This window comes from Pseudonaja textilis, chromosome 2 (assembly GCF_049901715.1).
Source record: "Pseudonaja textilis isolate UNSWEBS1 chromosome 2, rPseTex1.2, whole genome shotgun sequence".
NCBI lineage: Eukaryota > Metazoa > Chordata > Lepidosauria > Squamata > Elapidae > Pseudonaja > Pseudonaja textilis.
The window spans coordinates 81792540-81820113 of NC_141991.1; the positions used below are offsets into that span (position 1 = coordinate 81792540).

The 27574-nt window shown below is 39.9% G+C and overlaps 1 long non-coding RNA gene across 2 annotated transcripts; it reads left to right on the forward strand.

The window, feature by feature from the left end:
* On the forward strand, positions 1 to 27137 carry LOC113433716 (uncharacterized). 2 transcript variants are annotated; one of them, XR_015741737.1, is made up of 6 exons: positions 1 to 200; positions 3214 to 3322; positions 5686 to 5838; positions 7183 to 7242; positions 9397 to 9494; positions 9652 to 9863. It is a non-coding gene; the product is annotated as an uncharacterized LOC113433716 (long non-coding RNA). The 2 variants fall into 2 exon arrangements; XR_015741738.1 differs by lacking the exons at positions 7183 to 7242; positions 9397 to 9494; positions 9652 to 9863 and adding exons at positions 25245 to 25427; positions 26736 to 27137.
* Positions 27138 to 27574: the final 437 nt, after the last annotated feature.

The following is a 27574-nucleotide window of genomic DNA, read 5'->3' on the forward strand; positions in this document are numbered from 1 at the left end:
GCCCTGGAAGGTCTGCGCCTGCGCCGGGTTCAGCCCAGGGAATTTCGCTGAGACGGTGGGGCTTTCTCGCGCCTCGCCCGGTCTCTTCTCGCTTCTCTTCCTCGCTGTGTGAACCCCAAGTCCGGACCCGTGCCCCCCTCCGCTCCTTTTTTTTTAATGGTTGTTTGCTGGGCTGGGAGGTGCGGACGGCTTTACATTTTGTAAGCAAACGGGTAGTACCTTTTCCGACTACTGTAAAATAGGACATTTTATTTTTTTAAAAAAAATAATGCATAAATCCGTGAGATTTGGTAGTTGGAAAAGCTGCTTCCAGACTCTTGATTTCTGGCTACCGTGGGCTAAGACGACCGTCCTTCGACCCCTTTTAAAGATCCGTCCCAACACACTTGGGCGGATGGGAGAGTCGTTGCCTACGTGAGTTTCTCTCTACAGGGAAGGAAGAAATCCATTAGCATTAATCCTTTTTTTGTAGTTGAGATCTCACAGAATAACAGAGTTGGTCCTGCAGGAAATCCCTGAAATCCAGCGAATCTTTTCAATAGTTCAGTTAGAGAACCATCTTAAGTGCCACTTTTTAACTATTGTGCCAGGGCTGATAAATGAAGAGATGGAATTTTGGGCCGCTTGTATTTTTAAAGCAGCAGCCTTGATATTAATCTACAGAAAGATTCATTTTTTCCACTCAAAATGTGCACTCTCCTTGATTCCAAGTATCTAAACAGATAACCCGTTCGGCTTCATCTTGTAACAGAGAACACCAGTATTCGAGGGGACTTTATTTATTTTATTTATTTTATTTTATTTTATTTTATTTTATTTGTCAATTGTTTACAAGATAATAAGTATAAGTGTATATATAGTTATGAATACATGAAATGGGTACATATAAGAAAAATAAAAAAAAATAAAAGAAACAATAGGACAGGGACGGTAGGCACGTTGGTGCGCTTATGCACGCCTTTGGTGCTCTCACCTTGGTTGTTTTCTTGCAGAGGTTTCATTACCCCAAACTAGGTAATAAGTGCTAGATATCAGTGCTATTGTTAATACTAGAGTATTTGACTAATTACTGAATAATTTGAGATTAACAAATTACTCAATAATTAACACTAACAGATTAACAAAAACAAGCCTAATACTGCAATATCCCCACCAATTTTGTGTGGGAAAGGAAAATAAGTTCTGTTTATGCTATTAGGAAGGAGCCTGTAGAACAGATTAGGAACAGGTCCTATTGGCTGATTTATTTCTGACAGAAGCATAGAAAATAGCTTTGGGTGCCTGTTGATAAATGGGAAGGAGAATCTGCCACATAAAGTCAAGGAAATGATAACTGCCAAGACAAGGGGGGAAAAAATCCAAAAAATAAAATATTTAGAGGAACTGGATATTTAATGTATTATTGGACTCAGTCTTGGCCATAGAATTTAATACCAATGAATTCTTGGAGAAGCATTTGCAATAATTACTGTTGAACGCATCTGACTGATTTTGTTACTTGTTGGAATTTGAGTGATTTATGTATATATTATGATTGTTTTGAATAAAAAAGATGGCAAATACCAAATATAATCTTACTGTCCTCCAGATGTACAACAGATGTCCTTGTTAGTCAGTTCAAATAAATTAAGCCAGCGAGGAATCAAGGCTATTATGAAAAGCCCTTTGTATTCACTTGCCCACATAGAGGTATACAAGCCTGGCTGATAGGAATAGTACTTGGACTCACATACCTCTTCATCGTACTTTACAGCTGGCCAATAAGTGGTTTACAGAGTCAGCATATTGCCTCCAACAATTTCGGTCCTCATTTTACTGACCTCGGAAGAATAGAAGGTTGAGTCAACCTTGAGCCGGTCAGGATCAAACTGCTGGCAGTTGGCAGAATTAGCTTTTTTGATAACATTGGCTTCCATAAAAGCATGTTTAGATTGCTGAATGGAAGACAGCCTGATGTCCGGTCCCATGCATATTTACTCAAAATCAAGGCATATACAACTACGTATATTTTGCTAGAAATAAGTCTCACTAAACATAATAGGACTTCCGAATAAATAGGCATAGGGTTGCCTTTAAATTCTTTTATGCCTGCAAATGTATTCTGGGATAATAGCTGTGGGGTACATATAACGTAGTCTCCTTCAAGCCTTGGCTCTGGATTACTTCAAGGATAAGTCTATAGTTTTCTTGGCAACAGTATGGGAGTACTTTGCCATTGATTTCTTCCAGGTTGTTGTTTTTTTTTCAAAATCCCAGTCGAGTCTCCAATTTTGGCATTTCCTGATGCTACTCTATCAATTACCAAGCCTGGCCCTCCTTATATTTTGGAGATAATTCCTACATTTGAAGAAGGGATTGCAGGTTTGACTTTTCAGCCTAACAGTGATGCTAAACCATAGGCAGGAAATTGAATTGCAACATAGGATTAGAGCAGTGGTGGAATTCAAATGTTTTTACTACCGGTTCTATGGGCGTGGCTTGGTGGAAGGGGAAGGAGACTGTAAAATCCCCAGTCAGAGGTGGTGTTTGATGGTTCTCCAAACTACTCAAAATTTCCGCTACCGGTTCTCCAGAACTGGTCAGAACCTGCTGAATACCACCTCTGGATTAGAGGGTGACAATCTGTTAATTGGTTATGGATGTATCCCTGTAGCAGTTGGATACTTCCTTTCTCAGAGTAACTGATTATGCTACTCCAAGATAACTTCCATACTTATCTTGATTTATTCAGTCATTGAGATTGGCATTTTTTAAACACACACACACACACAACCAAATGTAGTAGCAAAATGCTATTTTAGGGGTCCCAGGGGAAGCTTAATTTGTCCGTTATTCCCCCCCCCCCCAAAGATGTCTTCTAGTTCTTTCACTTGCAGATAACATCTTAACAGATTTGGTAAGTCTTTAAAATTATAGGGTCTGGATGTGATTTTTAGGACATTTTCAACCCTTCCCCTTGAAAGGAAAATGTCTATTATTGAAATGTCTATTATTTTTTTCTTTATATTTTGATCCAAAACTTATAGGAGATTGCAGTGTTTCATATTGCAAATCCAAGCAGATACAAGGGCTATAATTCATAAAATACACTTAGGAACTTAAGGCAGTAATTCTATTCCTTCTGATACTGGGAGTCAATTCCTGTAGACCAAAGATATCAAACTCACTGCATCACGATGTCACATGACATATCGGCATTTTTTGCCTTTGCAGAACTGGTGTGGACGTGGCCTGTGCCTGATGCATCTGGTCTGTGGGCTGCCAGTTTGACACCCCTGCTGTAGACCCATTTATTTCTACTCCAGCTTCTTTCCTTATGCAGGTAGCATGGTTTTAAATAAAGGCAGGGATTGTATAATCTTCCAGATGTTGCTGAACTACAATGCCTATAATCCCATTGAGCATGGCAAATAGTGAGATATTCTGGGGACTATAGATCTACACCACAGGAGGATCCTTCTGATATGCAAAGGATTCCCAGGAAAGATCTCATGCACCCATCAAGGGTTACTGCTTTAGGTGCCTTCAAACACAATGTGCAAACTATTTTAGGCATTGTTCTCACAAGAAGCTAATCAGGGTATAAACCAGACTTTAGAGTACATGTTTGGGTATAAATGATTTATTGATTGCTATTCAAAAGGGTTACCTAAACATTGAAATTGGACACTGGGGATTAAACTGAGCTCGAGTTCTTCAATGTCATTTTTTTTTTAGTGGAAGAACACAGGTTTTCCTTTTTTAGGACCACAATTGTAACCTGTACTTCACTGTCAAATGACACCATTACTAAGTGAAACTGTGAGTATGCTTATGATGTTACTTTAGCTTTACTGACGTGGCAAAGATTGGAAATGCAAGGATTGCTTGCAACATTACTTTTTCATCACCATTTAACTATGAATGGTTATTAAAAAGGCGGTAGCTAACTCAAGACTACCTGAACCTAAAAGTCCAACATGGTATAAATAGGAAGCATGTTTAGCATGCCAGCCTTTGTTTCTGAGTCACACTAGTATATATATTATTCAAGTCACAGCAATAAGCTTTTTCTAAATAAGGGTTTAAGGTATTTAATTTCAGAATGCCAGACTATGATGGAGAAACAGCAAAATGCTTGCACTATACACGGTTTTATTTTTCTAATACAAAAAGGAGTGCGGAGTCACAGACTATTTTAACAAACAAACAGCAGAGTTTTGGGATTGCATGGAGTAATCAATATGAGGATGATTGGAAATGGTAGTCCAATTGTTTTGAGGTTGTAAATGGCTCGTATGGATTTATCACTAGAGCCTCCTTTCCACTTTTCTTTCTTGCACATGATCCTGAGATTTCTGGAAGGAACATATGCAGGATTCAAAAACAATTCAGATGTATTTCACACCTCGTACTGCTTTGCTACTAATAATTCGCACTAGTCTGAAAAAAAGATAAAAAACAGTTCACTTAAAAAGCTGTTTTTTTAAAAAAAAATCCAAGGGTGCAGCGATTACATATTATCTCTATCCGTGTTCATGTGATACTCTAAAAATTCTCATTGGCAAAGCTGGAATTGCTTTGGTAGAACCCATACAAATCTTGTTTTTTTGTTGTGCCTAGTTATTTCTTTTCAGATGCATATATGTGCCCCTAGCTGATGGAAACAGGAACCCTAACTGACCATGGCTTCAGTCCCTATGTGGGGGTATTGTAGGCCTAAATTCATATTTCCATTTTTGCCCACCCTCCCTTCACATTAATATTAAAATACCTTAAGAGGTAGGAATTGCATGTAATGATTACAGAGCAAGGCTTGTTGATTGCAGTCATGGCACAAAGTTGGTGGGATCAAGTGAGGCACATAGCAGAGCTTGGACTTTCTCTTTTACCCCCAATGTGGATGTGTCTGTGGATGTGCACTTTGCACATCTGGTAACATTTTATTAACTTATCAATTAAGTGTTTATGGCAGAGCTGTCAAACTCCTGGCCACAGGCCGGATGCATAATGCGCTGGCCACACCCATGCCCAGGTTAGCGAAGGGGAAAAAAAGTCCCAATACGTTATGTGACACTGTCTTGACAATGTGAGTTTGACACCCTTGGTCTATGGAGATTCTCAGTCATCCAGGTCATGGTTCTTCTTCAAAAGGCAATTGGACTTTGTCGTTGGAAAAACAGTCCAGCTATCTTTTGAAGAAGTTCCTTTGGGTTATTTATTAAGTGTACTGTATTATTAATCATATGCTTAATAACAATAAGTCATAATAAGCTACAATGGTGTTTTTCAACCTTGGCTATTTTAATATGTGTGGACTTTAACTCAAAGAATTCTGGGAGTTGAAATCCACACATCTTAAAATGGCGAAGCTTGAGAAGCGCTGAGCTAGGGAAACGCATCTATATTCATTTGTTTTTAACCTGGAAATCTAAGCAGAGAAAGTTCTAGATGGGAGACATCGGAAAAAACTAGAGCAAAATGCTAGAAGCTACACAGTGCAATAAATGTCATGGAAGAATATCATAGAAACTTCCTTGCCCAAACTTGTCAAAAAAAACTTCAACAATATGGACATGTGTATGGAATCACCAAGAGTTGAGTTCAACTTGAAAGATTTCCTTTTTAAGATTTCCTTTGCACAGATGTGCAAATGTAAAGATTTCCTTTACATTTGTCATGTTTGTCATTTCTTTCTTGCCTCAGAATAGGAATAAAGAGGATTTCCAGACCTGCAAATATGGGGTTTGGCCCATTGCTGGTCAATAAGATAAGAGGAGGGTGAATTTTCTCTGTGAGCTTTTCCTGAGTCCCAAGATTCACATCACCAGAAGGCTGTTTGAGATGCACAAATCCCAGGTGACAGTTTTTGCACTTGAGCATTCCTGTTCTGTTTGTTGGAAAAGGGCCCTCCTTGTGGGAATCAAGTATCTAGGGGGGAAAAATGGTTCTGCAGGTTCCATTTTGTCTCTTCCTCCCCTTCTATTTCTTAGTCACTTCTTTGGTAGTATTTAAGTTATCAAATAACAGCACCTCCAAGGTCTTGCCTTCAGCAGCATTGAGCATATTCACACCAGATCCTGCTCTTGCCTCACAAGGAAAGGAGGGTGGGGGGAAAAACGTACATTTTATCACAGCTGTTTCTAGCAGCTGTGCTTTAGGCAGGGGGTGTTAATTGATAATTTATGTCTTTCCTGTCACAAAGTGTTACTTTGAGGTATTAGCAGCTTCTGCTAACACCCGGTCCTTGGATAAAAGCAATAAAATTCAGGGGTGAGGGGGTTGTGCCCAACTGCCCCTTTTAAAGAAAAATATACACATTTGTTCCATTTTTTGAAAAAACAACAACATAGGAACTTAATTTTATACAAATCTATCTTCATTTGTTCATTTGAGGCTACTCTAGAGAAAAGAGGGACTAGGGTGCCACGATAGCAGTACTGCAGTATTTGAGGGGCTGCCACAAAGAAGAAGGGGGTCAACTTATTTTGCAAAGCAGCTGAAGGCAAAAGAAGAAACAATGGATGGAAACTAATCAAGGAGAGAAGCAACCTGGAGTTAAGGAAAAACTTCTTAACAGCGGAACAGCTTGTCTTCAGAAGTCGAAGGTGCTTCATCACTGGAGGTTTTTAAGAAAAGACTGGACAGCCACCTGTCTGAAATGGTATAGGGTCTCTTGCTTGAGCAGGGGTTGGACTAGAAGACCTCCAAGGTCCCTTCCAGCTCTATTTTGATTGGTTATCCTTATAAGCATCAGTCGTTTGTGTCTACATACCTATACTTTTATTTGGTTTGTGTCCAGTTTGAAAACAGGAGCGAGAAGCTTACTTGTATATACTGAGATCTGAAATGGCAATTGGCGCAGCTAATGAGTAGAAAAGGTGCTATTTGGATCCTTATGTGGCCCTTTGCATCATTCAGTGAACTCAAGCATCTGTAGCAGAAAAGTCTATGCAGGAAAAGTAATCCAATATGATTGCTTCACAGAGACATACACTCTAGGTCCATTAGGAAAATAAAAGGAGACAAGGTAAGCGGAAATTAAACAGGCTAAGGGAAAGAATGGAGAGAGGAAAGCAAGTTCAGGTAGGATTACTGGAAATGACTTTTTGCAATCAGATGTTATTGCTTTTTTCCTAACTGGAGACTGTAGAGGTAAAGCCGCATATCTAAATCTCTCATACTAGAAATTCATTTATCTAGGAAATGAACATATCGAGGCAAAGGGATCAGCCTCCCTTTCTACTTGGCCTGCCACTTTGTGTATGTGTTATGGTTCAAGAGCTCATATGCATGTGGGCTGCAGACCGTTCTTTCCTGATTTAATACTTTACTACAAACATTAAATTATATCATTTAATTCTGCAGACCATAGATATTCAGATCCAAGCATATGCAAGCATGAATATCTTAGTATAGGTAGTCCTTGACTTATGACCATAAGTGAGAAATTCGTTAAGTGAGCTTTGCCCCATTTTACACTTTTCTTGCCATAGTTGTTAAGTGAAACACTGCAGTTAAGTTAGTAACACTGTTGTTAAATGAATCTGGCTTCCCCATTGACTTTGCTTGTCAGAAGTTCGCAAAAGGTGACCCCGGGACACTTCAACCATCATAAATATGAACCATTTGTCGAGGATACTACATGAACATGAGGATACTACAACGGTTGTACATGTGAAAAATGGTCATAAGTCCCTTTTTTCAGCATCATTGTAACTTTGAATGCTCACTAAATGAACTCTTGTAAGTTTAGAGCTACCTGTACTTTAAAGCTTATCTCTATCTCTTTCTTTGTTGGAAAAGACTATCTGGATTATTGAACTCTAAAACTTATAGGTGTCCTTCCTAGGCATCCATGCCTGGGAGCAGTCTGAATGAGTTTGCTGGAATTTATTTCTGAGCAAACGTGCACAGTGTTTTCATGTCAGTTAATTTGCCTGACTTCTGGTGTGATATTTAGGGTAACCAATACAGAAAGGCAGCTGTCTGAATGTAAACAAAGCCACACAACCACAAGTAGGCTCTTTACTTTCCTTTTGTCTTGAGTAAACTGGTTTAGTTTAGAAAGAAAATAATGGGGTTGAAGAAGGATTTATTTAGCAACAATGCTTCAGGACATCCTATCTCAACTACTGTGATTCATAGCCTTCTTATCCACTGTTTCCTCTTCATATGAGTCACGGTATTTCAAAACTCATATTTCAAAACCATTTCCCCGTTTCACCTATTTTAGGTGTTCTAGTTTCAAAGGAGAGATTCCTGAAAAATACACGTTTGGCTGTTGGAACACATTTGAGCATTGACACCCTGATGATTGGCCCTGGATCTATACGCCACTAACACATAGGAGGGGAAAATACAGGAGGCTTTTTCCCCCCTCATCCCTGCTGGGTGGGAAATAAGAAGCTGGCATTTCCTCTTTTAAACTATTCAAAAGCTGGTTTTAAATAGGATTAACATCTTAACAGATGCTTCATGGTGTGCTCTCTGCAGGGAGGATCAAAGAGCAAAGAAGGCCCTCTGACTGTTTGCTGTTCCTTTATGTAGCAATTTTATGGAGGGGGGGGGGCTTTTGCCTTTTATTTTAAAAATAATGAAACAGGGCCACAAGTTAACTTAAAATTGCAAACTGGATTGCAGATTCCACTGGACTTTGGGGGTTTTTTTCTCTAGTGTAATCAAGAGATGCTATAAAATGGAAGTCTGGATCAGCCATATATATATTCCAACTGGAAAAGAGATTCTCATTCTCAGCCATGCATGTTTAGCACCGTTCTTCAAATTACAACTTTTAGTTATTTTTGATATATGCCTGGTGGTTATCCAGGCGTCCTCGGCCTCAATTATATCCTTAACATAGAAGCCACGATCCAAATATATGTGATGTGATATGCATTTATACAAAGCAAAAAAGCAATAAATAAATACATAATTTTAAAAAAATAGCAGGCACATTTTTTAAAATTGCTCTTGGACCAACTGTCTTGAATTCAGTTTTCAAAGAATGGTGGTGAAGGTGCTGGCTTAGAAACCAGGAGACTGTGAGCTCTAGTCCCATTTTAGGCATGAAAGCTGGCTGGTTGACTTTGGGTCAGTCTCTCTCGGAGCTCAACCTACCACACAGGATTTCTGGTTGTGCGAAAAAAGATGAGGATGAAGGAGTATTATATATATATATTCATCGCATTGAATTACTTATAAAGGAATAAAGGTGAGATAAAATTAAATAAATTTCATTCCTCCTCTATGGTTCTAGAGAAATATATTTCAGTGTAATTGAATGGATGGAGTCAGAATGGCCACATCTAAAGTCCCTTCACCCACCAAACATAATCATTACTGAATTAGCATGCCTAGAAATCTGGGTCATCCCATTTTTTTAAATCTTCATTTTCCTTCATTCCTGATTATTAGGCTATGCTGCTTGAGGGCAAATGGGAAACAACTGAAGGGACCCAAGTTGGCAGGGCCAGCTCTAGACATTTAGGCCACCTAAGGAGAGTCATATTCTGGTATGTTCATGGTTTGGTTCGTCTTCTCATTTTGTCATTAATTTCAAAAAGGCACTCTCTTTTTTCTTAATTATATTTAATGCTCAAGTTCACATAAAGTAAATTGGGTCAAGGATTGTGCTGTTACTGCTTTTCACTATTTTACTGTGTTTTTCAGAAGTCTTCAATTTTGGTACCCTCCCCCCACAAGTCATGGCACTCCTAGGCTGGTGCCCACTCTGTCTTTGCCTAAAGCTGGCCCTGTGGGGAAGCTGATACTTTTGGCAGGTTCTTCTGCTCTGTGTTAGTCTGGACACCTGGAAGGAGGATGGAAAAGAAGATGCAATTACCAAATTGTGCTTTAGAATCAAATAAAGCTTCTGCACATTGGATTTGTTTTTGTTTTCTGATAATATAATGATGAGCACTTGGCATTGGTTTAGTTTGTGGCAAAATATGTTCAAACTAACATGTATTGTCCTTGATGTAGGGAATGAAGCATGTAATATAAAGGTGACTAAGGCAGCAAGTTAATTTACATTTTATTTCATATGTAAATGAAATACAAAAGACTGTGGTTTGGCGAGAAATAACAAATAGAGCATTAATTAATGGAAATGAAAGAAAATGTATCTGAAAGAAGGAAAGATGTTAGATATCAGAATGAAGGTCTTATCCTGTGGATCACTGCTGATAAAAAAAAAGTACAGGGAAGTGAAGGGCCAGCCTTAATTATAAACAAAAGAGTTAAAAGGTTTGTGAGAAACTGTATATGTCCTTGTTACAAAAATAGCTGGTCATCTTTGTATATAATGCTCCCATGAATAGGAAGAGCCAGAAATGAATTTTGGGGGGAAATGTGTAAAGTTTTTAATGAATCTGATTCAGATGTAAAAGAATATTTTGGTAAGTGGTGTAGATAAATAGGTAGGGACAAAATGAGATACCACATAAAAAAGGGGTTTAGGTTAATTGAAGACCCCAGATTGAGAATACACTTGGATGAATAATTACTTAGAAAGAGTTCTGTTCGTTTCAAATATGTGATTCTGGAATAAATAATATGTATATACGGAAAAAGAATGAATATAAATCTTAACATTGTAATCAATTTGTTTGCTAATAATGAGATATTGACATAATTAGTGAAATATACAGTGATCGTGAGAGATTTTTGAACCTGGAACAAAATATGTTTTATTTTATTAATCTCATTTTAACAATGTGAATCTTGCAAGAAATAGACATTAAAGAAGTGAAAGAAAGGAGAATGCACACTGGGCTGCAAAAAGTTATTTTACACGAAAAAGTCCCAACAGAATAAAATAAATAAAAGTGGCCATAAGGGAAGAAAATTTAAATGATGAATGTAACACGGTAAAAAGTACTATATTATACAGTGCTTCAGAAATTTGTGTATTTACTGTATGGCAATGAAAAGGATGAAAAAGGATGATGAAGTGAAAGAAGCTGTGGATGAAAAAAAAAACATAAAAACACTGTTACTGAAAAACATGAGGTTAAGAGAAAGATGTATGTGTACAGAGAAAAAAAAAAGTTGGAACTATGGGCAAAGAAAATAAAAAATACTCAATAGTAAAAGAGGCAGAGAAATTACAGAGCATTTTTGATGGAAACAAAAAAAAAATTGGAAGTTGGGGAAGAGGCCCAAGCAAGAAGCCTCCATTGGAAGAAATTGAACTAAAAAGGAAATCGATGAAATTATTAGGGTTGAAACTGAAGTGAGGGAAAGACAGAAGGAGAATTTTAGAGATCTTTATGAGAAGAGCAGTGATATGTTGAAGTGTGGAATTGAAAGCAGCATTATAAATATTAGTGACAAAAATGCAAAGAGAAAAATGAAAAAATGTTAAGACTATAATTAGAGATTGTAAAACATGAATGTGGCTTGCTTATGCCTTAACAACTTAAGTTGGTTAATATGCATGTGAAGATTTATTTAAGAACCATATGGTTTGGTTAGCAAATTATTTAGTATTGAGAAGGAATTGTTGATGAAAATTAGAATACAACCAATGTGTCAGAGTGGAATATTCTGATATTTTTTTAATGGAATTTAGCAATAGGTATTATCCGAAATGACTATTCTGAGTTCGTTTATCATTTTAGTGCCTAATGGTAGTACTTTAAGAGCCAGCTGAATAATCCTGAGTGATATTACCTATAGTAGGAATGTGGTTTACAGGAACTCAATAAAATGTGACTCTTCTTATCTGAGCAGTTGGGTGTAAATGAAAACATCCGCGAAAGGCATGTGATTCCATCCTAAAATGATTAAGAAAGTAGTTGGCTGGTTAATTAATAATTAATGGACCACATGTCCTGAAGTCAACTATCACTGATGACAGGTCTGAATAAGGAGCTTGGTCAGTATGCCCGACAACACTCCAAGCAACAAACAAGAATGACTTTGACTAAGTTGGAATAGCTGAAATGCAAAAGCAAGGCAAGGCACCCTTGCATGGAAAACAAGTAGCTCAGACGAAACATTGCTGAAGATGTACCTTTATTCCTTTTCCTTATTTGGACAGTTTGCACGAACCTTGAGAGACTTTCAATGCTATACTCTGGCTTAGCTCTGCTTTCTTGAACTCGGTGAATGTCCTGATGTTATTGTTTGTCTGAGGCATCTGCTTTTCACTTGGAACCCAGTCTCTGTCCCCAGAGAAAGCAGAAAGGACCTGGAAAACTTCTTTGGGAAGATGTGGGATAGGAGGGGTGGGGGAAAAGAGAGAAACAGCGCTTTTCCTTCAGCTGTTTATTTAATCTGACAAAGACGTCAAGCAATCAGTTCGTTTTATGGCCTATTTGATAACTGCCAAACTTGGGGCAGTGCCTTTTAAGGGAAAGGCTAGATTATATGGCCTGGTTTGTTAAAGGCACCTTGAACGAAAAGCCATAGCTCGAAAAGTCAAGAGAGCATCTTTGTGTGCCACAAAGTTCTTCTCTGCCAAAGCACTTTCCAGAACCTGACCTAAGACAACTGCATGTTCTGTGGCCTTTGGGAAGTAATTAGCCTTGATCTCTCTCAGTGTTTGCTGCCTATCTAGCCATCACTAGATCCTATCCATATGGACAATTTTCATCCTATCTCCAACTTCCCCTTTCTGTTTGTTGAGGTGGCCAGAGAAGGTAGTTGTGCTGCAGCTCCAGAGTATCCTGGATGGAATGGGTTTAATCCCTTTCAGATAGAATTTAGGTTTGGATATGTCACTGGTTACACTTTTCGATGATCTTTGGCAGGAGCAGCACAGGGGTAGTGTATGCATCCTTCTCTCCACGGCTTTCAATACCTTCAACCATGGAATGGCTCCAAGGCTTGGGAATGCGGGCACTATGTTGACCTGGTTCACTTCCTTCCTCTGAGGGTGTTTTCAGTAGGTGTTGATAGGAGTATGAGGTCTGACTCTCAGTCCCTGCTTTGTGTGGTTCCACAGGGATCAGTGCTCTTGCCGTTCCTTTTGAACAGCTATATGAAACTGCTGAATCATATCATCTGTCACCATGGATCAGGAGTGTCAAACTCAAGGCCCGTGGGGTGCTTAAATCTGGCCCATGAGGCCAGCCTGGAAATAGCAAATGACCAGCCCATGGAGCTCTGGCAGCCAAAATGGGGCATCGGGGGTGGGATCATGTGAGGCCCGCATGCCCCATTTTGGTCAGCAGGGTGCCGCAGGAGACTGTCCAGGCTGAAAATGGAGCACGTGGGGGGGCTTGCATGCCCCCCCCGCCCCATTTTGGCTGGCAGGGCACTGCAGGAGGCATCCATCCCGTCTCCCTCCCCCCAGCTGGCCTGTGGAGGAGAATTACAACGCTGATCCGGCCTTCGAAGAAATCCAGTTTGATACCCCTGCCATGGATGATATGCTAATGATACCAGATTATACAGTTTTGTCTATGGTGAGATAAATGATACTGGGATCACCTTTTCTTGATTCCAGGAAGCTGTTAAGAGCAATAGGCTAAAACTGAGCCCTGGCAAAATGAAATGATTTTGGATTCGGACTTCCTTGGTCTTGGCGAATGTTGATCATGAATGGGGATGCAATCCCTAGACCGGAGGTCTCCAAACTTGGCAACTTTGAGACTTGTGGACTTCAACTCCAGAATTCCTCAGCCATGCTGGCTGGGGAATTCTGGGAGTTGAAGTCCACAAGTCTCAAAGTTGCCAAGTTTGGAGATCCCTGCCATAGACGGACGGGATGTGTAGCTTCTGGGCTTTTGACACCTGCTCAAAGAACAGGTGGCAGTCATGGTCAGGAGAGCCTTTGTGCAACCGCAGGTTGTGCAGTAGTTACATCCCTTCTTCATAGACATTCATGCCCTAGTCACCTCTTGTTTGGGGATGCACTATACATAGGGTTGCCCTTGAAGAGTGTCCAGAAGCTTCAGTTGGTTCAAAAATGCAGCGGCCCACATAGTTATTTGTAAGTCGAGATTAGTGCACGTGCCATCTCTTTTGCAAGAGTTGCATTGGTTACCGATTTGCTTTGGTGAAATTCAAGGTGCTGGTTATCATCTTTAAAGCCCTACATGGGCCAGGTTATTTAAAGTACGACTTCTCCCCAGTTACATCTATCTGGCCAACCACAGCAGGAATGTGCTGCAGATTCCATCTATCGGTAAAATACCGATAAAATGAGCCTGAGCAAAAAGGTTTTCTCTGTGGAATACCATTTCCCTGGATATAAGATTGGCCACTGCCGTTATACTTTTCCGGAACATGTGGTTCTGTCAGCAGGCCTAGGCATCCAGGTAGAGACTGAAGCAATCAAGGGGCTGTTGTGATCGTGAGGTTGCTGCCTGAAATGTTAAAACTGTAAGTTGCCCAGAATCACTGTGTATGTGTTGGACAACCATATAACAGCAACAAAATTCTTCCATCTACCCAGCATACCACAGAAAAATTACACAGCTGTAATAAAAGAAAAGCTTGGGGTAACTAGAGTACATTTTACATGGAAAGAACATCAACTCAATAAGATCTTCTAGTGTGCAAAACAAAATTTTTGAAGCCTAATTATCTTTTTCACACTGCCCTCCCTCACCCTAGAAATCAGTTAACACAAGGTTTGATTAGGAAAAAGAAAATCTTGTCTGTTAACAAGGATTAAATTAGTTGGCTTCATTTCTTCTGTTTAGACACACACCCACACACACTGGTTTTAAAGGTCACGCATGTGCTAAACTAACGTGTGCGTCACTTTCTTAAGTATGTTAGTAACTGACATTTATTTCAGTCAAACAATTTAGTCTTCGGTACTTACCCTGTAAACTGTTACAATCTGCATTAGATTTCGAAAAGAAGAAAATGCATCCAAAGTTTATATGATGAGAGAATTTCCTACCCTCTGGGAATTGCATAGGACACCGAGAGGATAGGTAGGCAGTTCCAAATATTTGGTCACACCAAGCTTGAAATGAAGAAATCACTGGAGGATGTTTGGAATAAGGAGAAGATGCTGGGGTTCTTGATCATAAACAACTCTTTTGAAATGGTAGCCTCAGTGTATTCTTTTAAAAAGTGTTTACAAATCATCTCTAGGACATTTTTGGGTTTGAAAATTAGTTACACTGTCTTAATTTTGGCACGTAAATTGGGAATTATGTAGCAGAAGTGGTCCTTTTCGCCTTCTATTATTTGGGTTTCAGCCTCAGTTAATGACAGGGTTATTTGCAGGTTATTTGTGGGGGGTTATATTACATGGAAGAAGGGTTGCCATATGGGCTGAGTTGGTGCTCGTTTTGAGCTATGGAAGCCCTTTGAGGCAGTCCAGACAAGAAGCACAATGATGAGTACCAACTCTATGATTATTGTAAGGTTACATTAATAGAATTGCAAAGCTCCTTTTACTCTCTGGTAAATAAAGGAGGGTCCCTTTTGAAATGCTTCCCATACCTCCTCTCCACCTGTAGACTGACAAATCTTTTTTAGGCCAGTTGTCCAGCCTGTAGCTCTTTTTCCTGGCTCCCAAGGCCATTCCCACATCTGCTTTTAGATCGTCCCATTCATACAGAGAAGGCACTCCTTCCTGGCTGACTCCCCTGTAGATCAGTCTACCTGTGCCTGCAATTTCTGTTAGGGATGTTCTTTCTTTGATTGACCCTGTGCCCTTCTGTTGCCTTTCCAGATTTGCATACATGGAAGATGTAAGATTCCTTCTCATTATTATGCTTTTTGATGCTAATATGGGTGCTGCTTCCATGGCAGCAGAAACTGATAATTCAGCATCACAGAAACAGATTAGTAAAGTTTCCACGCTGCAAGTTAAATATATTTTTAAAGATGAAAGGGAGGGAATCTTTGTAATGTTGTGGCCAGGGGATAAGACAGCAGGAAAAACATGCTACAACTTGCCCAGGCAGAAACCGAAAGGGAAATATAAAAAATCAGTGAGCCTGAGCTTCCAATTTGAAGATTGTTCAGTGACTTGACAGAGCACCATTGGGTTGATTGCAGGATCATAAAAACAAGCAAAAGCAGCCTGCTAACCCAGGATGGAGCAGCTGCCTGGGGCAACAACCAGTTTCTGGAAGGGAGGGGTCATGCTGGGAATTATAGCCAATCAGAACTGGGGTTGCTATGGAGTGGATTGAAGCACTGGAGACTTTCTGCACTGAAAGGCTCAAGATAGCTTGGCTTGGAAGACAAGAACTGAACTGAAGCCGGAGAACATGGGCGTGGGGTGCATTTGCAATGGGCTGGGAGTAAGTGCAGGATGATGTCATCTGTTTCTGCTCTCAGGAAGTGGTGAGTAGCCCATGTTGGCAATGGGCCAGGCAAAAAGTGCACAAGTGCCCTTAGGCTTGAGCCTCTTAGTGGCACTGAAGAAACACAAGAGAAGAGAATAGGAGTAAACACAAACGGTGTCCTTCTTCCTCTCTCTGTAGAAAGGCCAACAGTCTCTAAGGAGAAGCCCCCTCTGTTCATGGATTCCATGCGGTTTCCATGAAGTTTGCAATACATCTGGAAATAAAAAGGCCAAAGGAAGCTGTAGGTGTGAAGAGAAATAGTGTTTTGGAGGTCTGGAGAACCCAGTGAGAACCAAACCAGTGAGTTCATCTACAGATAAACTGGTGCTTTGCACATGCAGCACATCTGGATTGCCCAAATTCAGACAACCACTAGAGTGTAACTCTTTGCAGTGATGGTCTAGCTCTAGATTTTTGCAGTTCAGTCAGATTTGGTAGCCCTAGTATTTTGTGATTAACCTTACCCACCTTGATGATCTTAAGGGAATCAATGGTCAAATATGCTCAATTGCTTCAACAAGTTGGGGTCTCTTACAGTAATAAGGGGATCAGTGTTTCTGACCTTTGTGATTGTAGAGGCTCATGGCCTTTAAATAAAGGTTTCCTTCTTCTGGATAGGGAACAACAGTAAGTTGGTTTCTTTCAAACATTGTGGGTGACATCTGACCCTTGAAGTGGCTCCCTGACATATTTTCCTCAAGGTTTTGTACACAGAGCTGCAGGAGTGCTATTCCAAACTGACAGATGTATGTGTTTTCACTCACAGTTCTTTGCTTGGGACCGTCAGAGGTTTGTGCCACTTGTAATGTGACCTAATGTCCTTTGCCGGTGTGCAAGTCTTTTGAACACTAATTCACTCTGGGCTGGGCCCACAGCTGAGACTCTCCAAAGCAGTTGTATCTGGCTATCAGAGAGGAGAAAGGTGAATTCTTGGGGTGTGAAATGAAACAGCTGCACAAAGTGCAAAGGAGGAAAATCAGGAATCCAAGTAGGTTGTAAATTCCAAAGATTAGCTTGCTTAATCTTCTGTCCATCATTTATTCTGTTTTGTTATTCTGTGTCCTCAACAGTTCATGATCTGGAATGACTTTAAATAAACGAAACCTTATCAAATGTCCAAGTCTGAGATGAGCAATTTTCTCTCACTAGGACATTTTTCTCAATTAGGAAAAGAAATAACCTAAAATCTAAATTCACAGTGGCAACTACCTGTGCAAAGCACATGTGGTTGTTGGTAGGCCGGCTGGATCAGTATCGTGAGAAATAGCAATGGGAACTAAGTCTCTTTCTCTGTATTTGTGCTACATGCTTAATCGATTAATTCCGTTTTCTGGGTTTGCACAAGGCACTGGATTTAAATGTGAGTTGGCTAGCTTGTGATTCAGTGTGTCGTGCAAAGAGCCATTTTCTCTCTCTCTCTATAACACCATACACAGTCAAGGGCAGATCCTTTCCACTCACTTCTCATTCGGATTGAGATGTGTAATTATCAGCATATTCTTGATTACTGACCTTTCAGATGTAGTCAAACTCAAATCCCTGAATTCCTTTTCATGATGGCCAGAAGATGACATACAATATATATAGCTGCTCTGGTTTCTGGTTATTATTCCAAATTCAGTACTGCAATACTAAACTTCTTAGGGTTAGAGTTAGGGTATCTAAGACGGTATTTTGTTATGTGAGCATTGTATAAGAGTTAGAAAAAACTCTGGGGAGGCTGTTCATATGAACAACACTGGTTGGAAATTTCTTGGACCATATCCGTTCTCCCACTCTTGGGTTTGCAGATAAAACCAAAACAGCGAGAATTTCTGTATATGAACAAGTGTTTCTCTCCCATCCAAGATCTGATTGATATTTCATTTGCATTTTTAATTTGGCTATGTCATGTATAATCCCCATTAATCTCCATTTTTCATCTTAAAAATCTTGCATGCGCAGTGCCCTGGCTCATGCTTGCAAATGATCCTAAATCCAGTCTCTCTGGGATATCTCAGTTGAGATAGGGAAGATATCTGTCTGAAATCTTGGAGTCCTCTTTGCTGTCATTCCTACAGAGTCACATCCTGCTAAAAACAACATAAAGGTGCTTTGTCCTGATTACACCACACCATATTATTTTCATTTTTATTTGTTCTGAACTGTTCCATTTGTGAAATTGTGTTTTCCTGTTTTCCTAACACAAGTCTAGCTGTAAAATCTCAATGATGAAGCAGCCAGGGGCTAGGACCTTCTTGGGCTCCCAAATATTATTTTTAGCTGTTGAGTAAGGGTCTTTACTCCAGTCCCTACTATTACTGCTACTATTCCTAGTACTATTCCTGCTAATCATTTTTTTCCTCCCAGTACACCAAACCAGTTCTACAAACAAACTGTTTTCCAAATCTGTTTGACAAGACCTTGTGACTTTTCCTTTAAAGCCTGCAACTCCCACAACTTTTTCCCTCCCCTCCAAGCCACCCAGAATCCTTGAGAGTTGAATGGCATGCAAGTTATATTATTATGATTATTATTTTATATTTACAGGAAATACCTCTAAAGTGCAGTGAGGGTTGTGGGGGCAGAAGGGTGCCTATGTTTTAAATTTCCAGGAAAGCATTTGTTACAGGGTGGGAAAAAGCATCTCTTCTCAAAAGTACCACTGATTTGCTACTTTAATAACAGCTGCATCGTGTAATAACAGCACGGGAAGGTGGTATTGTTTGGCCCCATAGGAAGCTCCCCCATCGTTACTGAGCTACTTCTAAAATAGATTTCACACTTTTCCTTACTGTGGCATCCAGAACGTATTTTGATAGATGATGAAACTCTGCCAGATCTCCCACCCACCCACCATTCCTGGCCCATGTTACCTAGCAATTACAGGTAGTCCTTGACGTATGACCACAATTGAGGCCAAAGGTTCTGTTGCTAAGCGAGACATTAGTTAAATGAATTTTGTGCCCTTTGAGGAGCTTTCTTGCCAGTTGTTAAGTGAATCATTGCAGCTGTTACATTCATCACATGGCTGTTAAGTCTGGCTTCCCCATTGACTTGGCTTGTCAGAAGGTCGCAAAAGACGACCATGCGACCCCAGGACACTGCAACCGTCATAAATATGAACCAGTTGCCAAGCATCTGAATTTTGATCACTTGCTGCAATGGTCATTAAGTGTGAAAAACAGTTTATAGGTCACTTTTTAAAGTGCTGTTGTAACTTTGAACATTCACAAAATGAACTGTTTTAAGTTGAGGACAACCTATAGTGGATGATTTCCCCACTGATAGTGTCACTTGATGGGAGGGAAGCCCAGCAAAGCCAAAGAACTCCCCCAACTTAACTTGTCCCTTTTTAACTCTCTAAGGGCAGCACCAGCCTTCCTCCTTAGGGCCATGTTTGGGCACGCTGGCAGTGCAATTTAAGCTTTTCATTTGGCTCAAGGATTAGTGGAAGGCACATTAATATGGCAGTGAAGAAGAGCTTCCTTCCTCTATGGCTTCAGCCAAAGAATAGTAAATGACCTCTGGGAGTTTAGTCACTGATAGACTTTGAGGAGACAAAGCAGATTGAAAAGGCGGAAGGATTAGAACTCTTATCAATGTGAGGAGTGAAGCTGCTACGATTACACAGAATATTTGCTTTTTTTTGAAATGGGGACTGCGTTTTAACCAAGCAGATTTTGTTAAATCCAACTATACAAGCTTGGATCTATTACAATGTAATGCAAAGTTTAGAAGTATTTCCAAAAATGGACATCTGTTGTCAATCAGGCTAGGTTTTTAAATCTGTCTTCAATTGTGTGGGGTCATTAGTGGCTCACTGACTAAGTGAGCACCTAATTTGCATTTCTTCATTCACGGATGAGGTATTTAGATTTTGGAACTTTTGGGCTGGTTTCTATTGCTAAAAATAAAGTAAAATGGAATCTCCATGCCACAGGGTTTAAATGAAATGATTAGGGCTATATGCTAGGATTATATTTCCATAATGCCAGACATTATGCTTCCATAATGCCATGCAGTATGCTAAGGGATAATGCCGATTGTTGTCCAATACTTTCTCAGACAAAGTCTGTTTTATGAGACTGTGGTGAAAATAAAATGGAGGAAGCTAGGAGCAGTCTATGTCACCTTGGGATCCTTGGAGTAGAGGTGGGATATAAATAAAATAAATAAAATGGGTCTAGAGACCACTGTGTCTCTAAGCTACCATATTCAGGTGACTCTTCACTGTTTTTGAAGCTTTATGATTTATTTATTTTTTGTAGTGAATAACCAGGAACCAGAACACAAAATCCTGCCAGGAGGATTGATCCATGGAGTAGATGTAGATAATGTTAAGCTCCAGACTTGCTAGGCAGCTAGTCTAATAGCCATCCTTGTTTCTTTCCAAATCCTGTCTGTTCCTGAAGGAAAGGTAATAATAAATGTCTGGAGGTCTGTGCTGTGTACCCACTGTTGACAAGGAAGCTCTCTTTTCTAAGACCATATTACATTGGTGTGTTTGTATGTGGGCATATGTGGAAAGCCCTTTTCATATGGTTTTACATCAAATGTACAGGTTTAGGCAACTATTTCTCAGTTACCAGGACAATGTACCAAGAAACAAACGTGTGGTGAATAGGAGCTATGAGTTTTTGGTGTTCACATGAAAGGAACTCAAATTATATTACTATATAACAATATTCCTGATTTTTTATATGAAGAATTTCAATCTTCTGCACTGTATAGTTTTATTATTCTTTCTCTTGTCAGGCATTAAAATTGGGTTACCTTTTCAATAGAACCTTCCTTCCTTCTTTTCTCCCTGTCTCCTTTATTTTGTCCAGTTCAAAGAAGCTTCTTAAATAAAGCCTTAGCAGCCAGGCACATTCAGAGGCATAACAGCTGGGATTAGGATGGGATAGGATGGGAAAGTAACTAAACCACAATCCACTGATCACAGGAACTATTTAACTGATCCTTTGATATCATAATACTAGAGGACAAAGCAGTGTGACATGGGACACTTCCTCTCCCCAATGGGAGCTAAGATATAAGACACCTGAAACAACAAGTACACAAAAGATTCACAGTGTCGGTCCTGGAATGTCTCATTTGGGTTGAAGTTGCTTGTCCCGGAACTGCGTTAAAGACACAAGACCAGCCTATGTATGCAAGATATTCTTTTCTAAACAAAAAGGAATCAACACAGCTCTAATTGGTGTACTCGCATCACAGAGGAATGTTGAAGTCAAGGGTAGGCTGGATTTTGGGCTCAGAGAAACAAAGAATATTTTATCCTTCCAAAATCTCAGAGAAATAGAATGAAAATATGCAGTGTAGAATGAAAATAAACTAGTAGATAAATGTTTGACTTCTTGCATCTAATTTCTTGAAGGCTTTTCAGACAGCTGTACTAAAGCAATATTCGCTAGCCTTTGGAGAGAGAAACAGCAGTTCATTCAGTGACGATTTTGAAATTATAACAATGCTGAATGAATGGTAGCCACAACTGGTCCTCAATGTTGCAGCCATTGCAGTGTCCCTGTGGTCACATGATCAAAATTCAGGTGCTTGGAAATCTGTCCACATTCATGTCCATAGATACACTTCACCCACTCCCACCCACCTTGCCCCATCTCTGCCCTTTTGACTGTCCTGCACTTCTCTACCTACCCCTACCACCCCCAACACGCTTTTGCCAACTTCTTCCTCTCACTGCTGCAAGGCATGCCTGGTCAAGTCAGCTGCCCACCCTGCATGAACCCTCTCTGAAGCCTTGGGGAGCCTTGCATGGACTTGCAAAGGGCCAGCAGCCACTTTGACTGGACACACCTCGTCAGCAGTAGAAAGAATAAGACGGGGAAGGTCAACTGGAGGGACTGAGGCAGTAGGGATGGTGAAGAGCAGGGTGGCCGAAAGGGCAGAGATGAGGAGAGGGGATGACTTTGTAACTTTGAATGGTTGCTGTGTGAATGATTGTTAAGCAAGATTAACTGTGATGAATGAAACCTTGGGTCAGGGGATATTTCTTCATCTCTGTGCATTATATTACACTGTTATCTGATTGATGATTGTAAGTTTTCTGGATTTGATATCTTATATTGTTTGATAAATAAACAAAACTTTTTTTGATTGGATCAACAGGTGAAAACATGTGACCTCAAAAGTCAAAATGCACTCAAGGTCAGGAAGAGTTTGTCGGCTTTCTCTTTAGAACAGGGGTGTCAAACTGGATGCGCAGGCCACCCCCACTCCCACTCTGTGAATGGAAAAAACATCACAAAACTTCACATGACGGCAACATGACACCGCAAGTTTGACACCCGTACTTTAGAACATAATACACAGCCACTTTGGCATGGAGCAACCTTGATATGGAATTATGAGAGACATGCTGGGATTCAATTTTTTTTTACTACCGGTTCTGTGCGTGTGGCTTGGTGGGCTTGGCAGGGGAAGGATACTGTAAAATCTCCAGTCAGAGGTGATATTTGCCAGTTCCTCAAACTACTCAAACTTTCCGCTACCGGTTCTCCAGAACTGCTCAGAACCTGCTGAATACCACCTCTGGCTTGGACCATCACAGATGCAAGAAACTTGAGAATCACTTTCAAGATTATGAAGACTGTTGGTGAGTGCTTTCCTGATGAGTGTCCCGATAGTGACTATCTTCAAACTTTATATGAGACTGCCGGAGGTCCATTGTCTTCCAGATAAAACATCTAAACTATTATGCCTAGGGTTAAAACAATAAACCCAAGTAATAAAAGCAGCATTACCAACAGAACTCACCTAACTTCCTGGCCCAAGTGCCTAAGGGAAGAGCCAGGTTCAACTGCATCTTCTCAGAATGTGGTGATTAGCCAAACACATTCAATAAGGTTTTCATGCCCCAACACTTTATATACCATGCAGCAACTTAACCCTTATTTCTGGATCCAATCTGGGTCGGCCTCTGGAACCAGATATTTTGTCTTTTGGGCTTTCGGACTCATGCTGGGAGGGTTTCAGAAGACAAGGGTATATTGTCCCTACCTTCAAAAAGGGGAAGAAGGAGGGACCAGAAACTATAGACTTGTCAAGTTATTATTGACACCAGGTTAGGGGTTACTGTCAATTTTTTTTTGTAGACTTGCATTTTTAATTTTCTATCATTTCTTTCTTGATGAGGATATCCAGAAAGGATAGTGCATTGTTTTGTTCCTCACCTGTGAATTTTATTCCTTTGAAGATGTTGTTGAGAGTTTCATCTGTCTTCTCTAGTTGTTCCTTTTTTGTTATGACAAAAGTATCATCTACATATTGAATCCGTATAGTTTTGGTTGAATGCATGAGAGTGCTAAAGCTTCTACAGGCTTCATTAGAGCCACTGCTATGAGTCCTAAGAGTGATGATCCTATTAGTGTTCCTCAGATTTATTGCTAGCTAATCTGTCCAGGTAGCATGGAAGAGGTTGATAAGGTTCATACATCTGATTATTTTGATCCTATAATGTTTGGTTAGGTCAGGTATGTTGTGTAGGACTGGTGTCATGGATTCTTTTGCTAGTTTTGGAGCTATGGATGTGTAGAGTGCTGTGGCATCAAATATTGTAAGGCATATCCCCAGGCAAGAACTGGTATGGAAAGTGTTACATATCACAAAATACTCCTTTCCTCAAAGGCAAACTGATGAGGTTGCTTACCATAACCAATCAACTCCCCAGGTTGCGATCTAACCTCTCCTCATTTACCTTGACAGGTGGGTATACAGAGCACTGGTCTGCATAGCCCTGCAATTTTTATTTTGCAGTCACATTTACAATGCTCAGAATTGTTATTTAGCTTTGAAGCAAGCTTTTAATTCCTCCTGCTAAAGTAACAATGTCCAGCCATCCAGCCGGCTAGCCATCTATACAGGCATCTGTCAATCATTCAGTCTGGTGTGATAGGTACATTGGTACTGATGAGCATCTCAATATGAATCCCAGAGTTTGATGTATTTATTGATGATGCCATTATTTAGTTCTAAATACCCACCCAGCCTCTTAGTTAGGAAGCAAGCTGAAGATAGTAATTTAATCAATCCAGTGCTTCAGAACATATACGGTGAAGTCTTTCCATCTTACTTTCTTTTTACCCCCTGGGTTTCTTTCCCAGGAACTATAGTGCCTTCAGGAAGTACAAGAGGACTGAGATGAGATGTTATAGTGGTGCTTTTTCTGTTGACATGCTTTTCCGAAGAACACGTGTCATTTTCAGATTCTAAGAAAGCAGCTTCCCAGGAAGACACCTGAAACAACAACTACCTTCACTTCACTCTATATCTTCGGTGAAAGCCACAAATCCACTCCTCCCCTTTTATATCCCTCTCATTTATCAAGTCGGTTTTGTGTTTTGCTTTGTTTTCATTCTTCTATGGCAGAACAAATCTCAGCCAGAGGCAGGTGCCAGGAAGTGCTGTAATCAGAGGAATGTGTTTCTATCTTTAGTTCTTTTAACTGCAATGAGAATTGCTGTGTTATTTTATTTAAATAAACACAACCTTTTATTGGAAATGTGAATTAGCTTCTGTATAAAGGGGTGTGCCCTTGAGCAGTATTCTTGTTGTAGAACCGTTTCCCCAATCCTGAATCTTCCAGAAATGATTTCAAATTCTCAGCTAGAAAGGTGACAATTGAAGAGTTTTCATGCTAATGCTTTTGGAGGTGCCAGATTGGAGACTCCTAGGGAAGAATACTCTTCCATTCCTATTTATACTGCATCACTTCTAGGTATTTCAGGTACAAGAACACACCATAGTTCTTGGCATTAATTAAACAGCAATATCTGCCATCCTTTAACAAACTAGTTAGAGTTGCTAGGGCACACATCTTGTGTTTCCCTTCAGTGTGCATAAAAAAGAATGGGAGGTTATGAGAAAAATATCATTGCATCCCGTTGGTCAGGGATTTGGGACAGAGTCTACCAAGAAAGCCATCGGTTGAACAGAAGGCCTTTTTATTATGGTGGAGAAAGTAAAGCTTCTTTCTTGTTCTTTTTTTTAAAAAAGGAGGAAGCAGGTCAAGGTGGGAAGTCTCAAAAACATTCCAGAAGAAAAAAAGTGGCAAAGTGTTTCTGCACAGTTGCATGGAAAAACTTCAAAGACGGTTCTCCATGAAGACACCAAGAGTTTAACTTGATTCAAAGGAGACTTGAACAACAGTTTTATCTTCACAACTGAAAAGAATAAAAGGTATGTTGGAAGAAATGTCCATCTGGGCTCAGTTCCAAGTGGGAAGAAAGACACTGAAAACATAGAGACTGCTTGGAAGGATGGTTTAATGGTGGACAGCAGGACCACATGGCTTTGAGGTCCTGGGCAAAAAATGAGCACATGGGTGAGAGAGGGAGAGAGATTTATACCCTCTGATGGGCTTTGAACTTGCTTCCTGTTCCTGTGGCAAGAAATGTATCCTGATTGGTTGTCAGACTCCCATGGGGCCATGCAGGGGTAACTTTGTAGGTTGTCTTGAGTCCCAAGCTTGGTTGAATCTTACTGGGTGATGTAATAAAGGGGCTTTGGGCAATTCCTATCACCCTGGAGCTGAAGGTCTTTTATGTTATAGATAAGATGTCTTTTGTCTTGTAGAAAAGATGGCCCAGTCTTTCTGGAGCTATTAACAAAGGCTTTCCAAGAGCACGTTTCTCCTTTTCTCATCCAGACAGGTATAATATTCAGCCTTTTTAGTATTTCCTAGAATATTTCATTCTTCTAGGAGAAGGGTGGGTGCTAACTTTCTATAGGTAGAACCGAAGAAGGTAGATTATTTTGAATTATAATTTTTTAAAAAATATTAATTGTTGAATAAGCTGGTAATTTCCTAATGGATGCTCTGTGTGCATCTTCAAGTCAGTTTTTGACTCCTGGCAACTGTGTGGACTAGTCCTTATAGTTTTCTTGGTAAAACTTTGAGAAGTAGTTTGCCATGGCCGCCTTCCTAGAGCTGAGAGAGAGAATGATTGGCTCAAGGGGGCCCAGCTGATTTTGTGCAGCTAAGGTAGGACTAAAACTCACCAGTCTCCCAGCCTGTGCCCTAACCTGTACACCAAATTGCAATGGATGTTAGGCCTGCCATTTTCTTTCTTTTTCTTTCAACATCAGGACCTTAAGCAGAAATCCAGGTTTTTCTTAGCACAAAATGGTATTTATAGTAGGACATTAGTCTGTTAATTTCTGCCTATCTCATATAAGCTTTGGAGCCCTTGCTGCGGAAATGTCACTTAATATAGTAACATTCAGGAGACCTATGGGAATATAGCATCATTTCCAGCATCACACAGAGAGATTGCCTTCATTGCTGCCACCAACCTCTTCAACTTTGCGATGTTAGAGATAAATACTTATTTTTCAAAGAGCTTCACAGAGTTTCTGTGCCTTTGACATCTGAACTTGGAGGACACACTAAGATATTGATCAAATAAATACAACTAAGTTATAATTAAGACTAAATAAGTCATTGTCTTCTTTATTTTAAGCTTCTGTTTAAACTACTTAATACAGAGAGAAGATTGCATTTGTGCATTGACTTGACATCAGTTCCACTGGGGGGAAAAATGACTTACTTTTGTGTAACCAAGGATCAGAGAGAGCTGCCATGTGTTTGCATACTGAAGATTTATGCCACCAGATAAAAATTGATGTCACCGGATAAAGACTGAATGCACACATTATCACATTAAGCAAGAGGAAAACCTCCTACGCACAAATTCCACCCATGCTTTCTACAATTTTGTAAACAGCAAACTTAAAGACTCAAGGTCCATCCCACCTCTAAAAGGACCTAACGGTAAAGACTGTAATGATGAAACCATTAAAGCCAACCTCTTCAACACATTCTTTTGCTCAGTCTTTGAAAACAGCAATGGATCATGCCCAATATTTCCTAGTCAAAAACTACAATGATCTAATACATATTAATTTTACAGAAGATAACGTTGAAAAAGCACTATGCAATCTTAAACCATCTCCATCTATTGGACCAGATGGACTATGTGCCTACTTCTTAAAAAGGCTATCCACTGCCATAGCCGAACCTCTAGGCATAATCTTTGAAAAATCTTTCAGGACCAGCTCTTGCCAAACCTATGGTCACTAGCCATGGTCATCCCCATCTTCAAAAAGGGAGACCCCAGCCTAGTTGAAAATTGCAGACCAATCTCTTTATGTTGCATCACCTGTAAAGTCATGGAATCAATCATTAAACAATCTATTATTCTCCATTTAGAGACAAACATCCTACTCTCTAACAAACAATTTGGTTTCAGAAAAAAACTATCCTGTAATCTGCAACTCCTACACTGCAAAAACATATGGACTACACAACTTGATCAGGGCAAAGC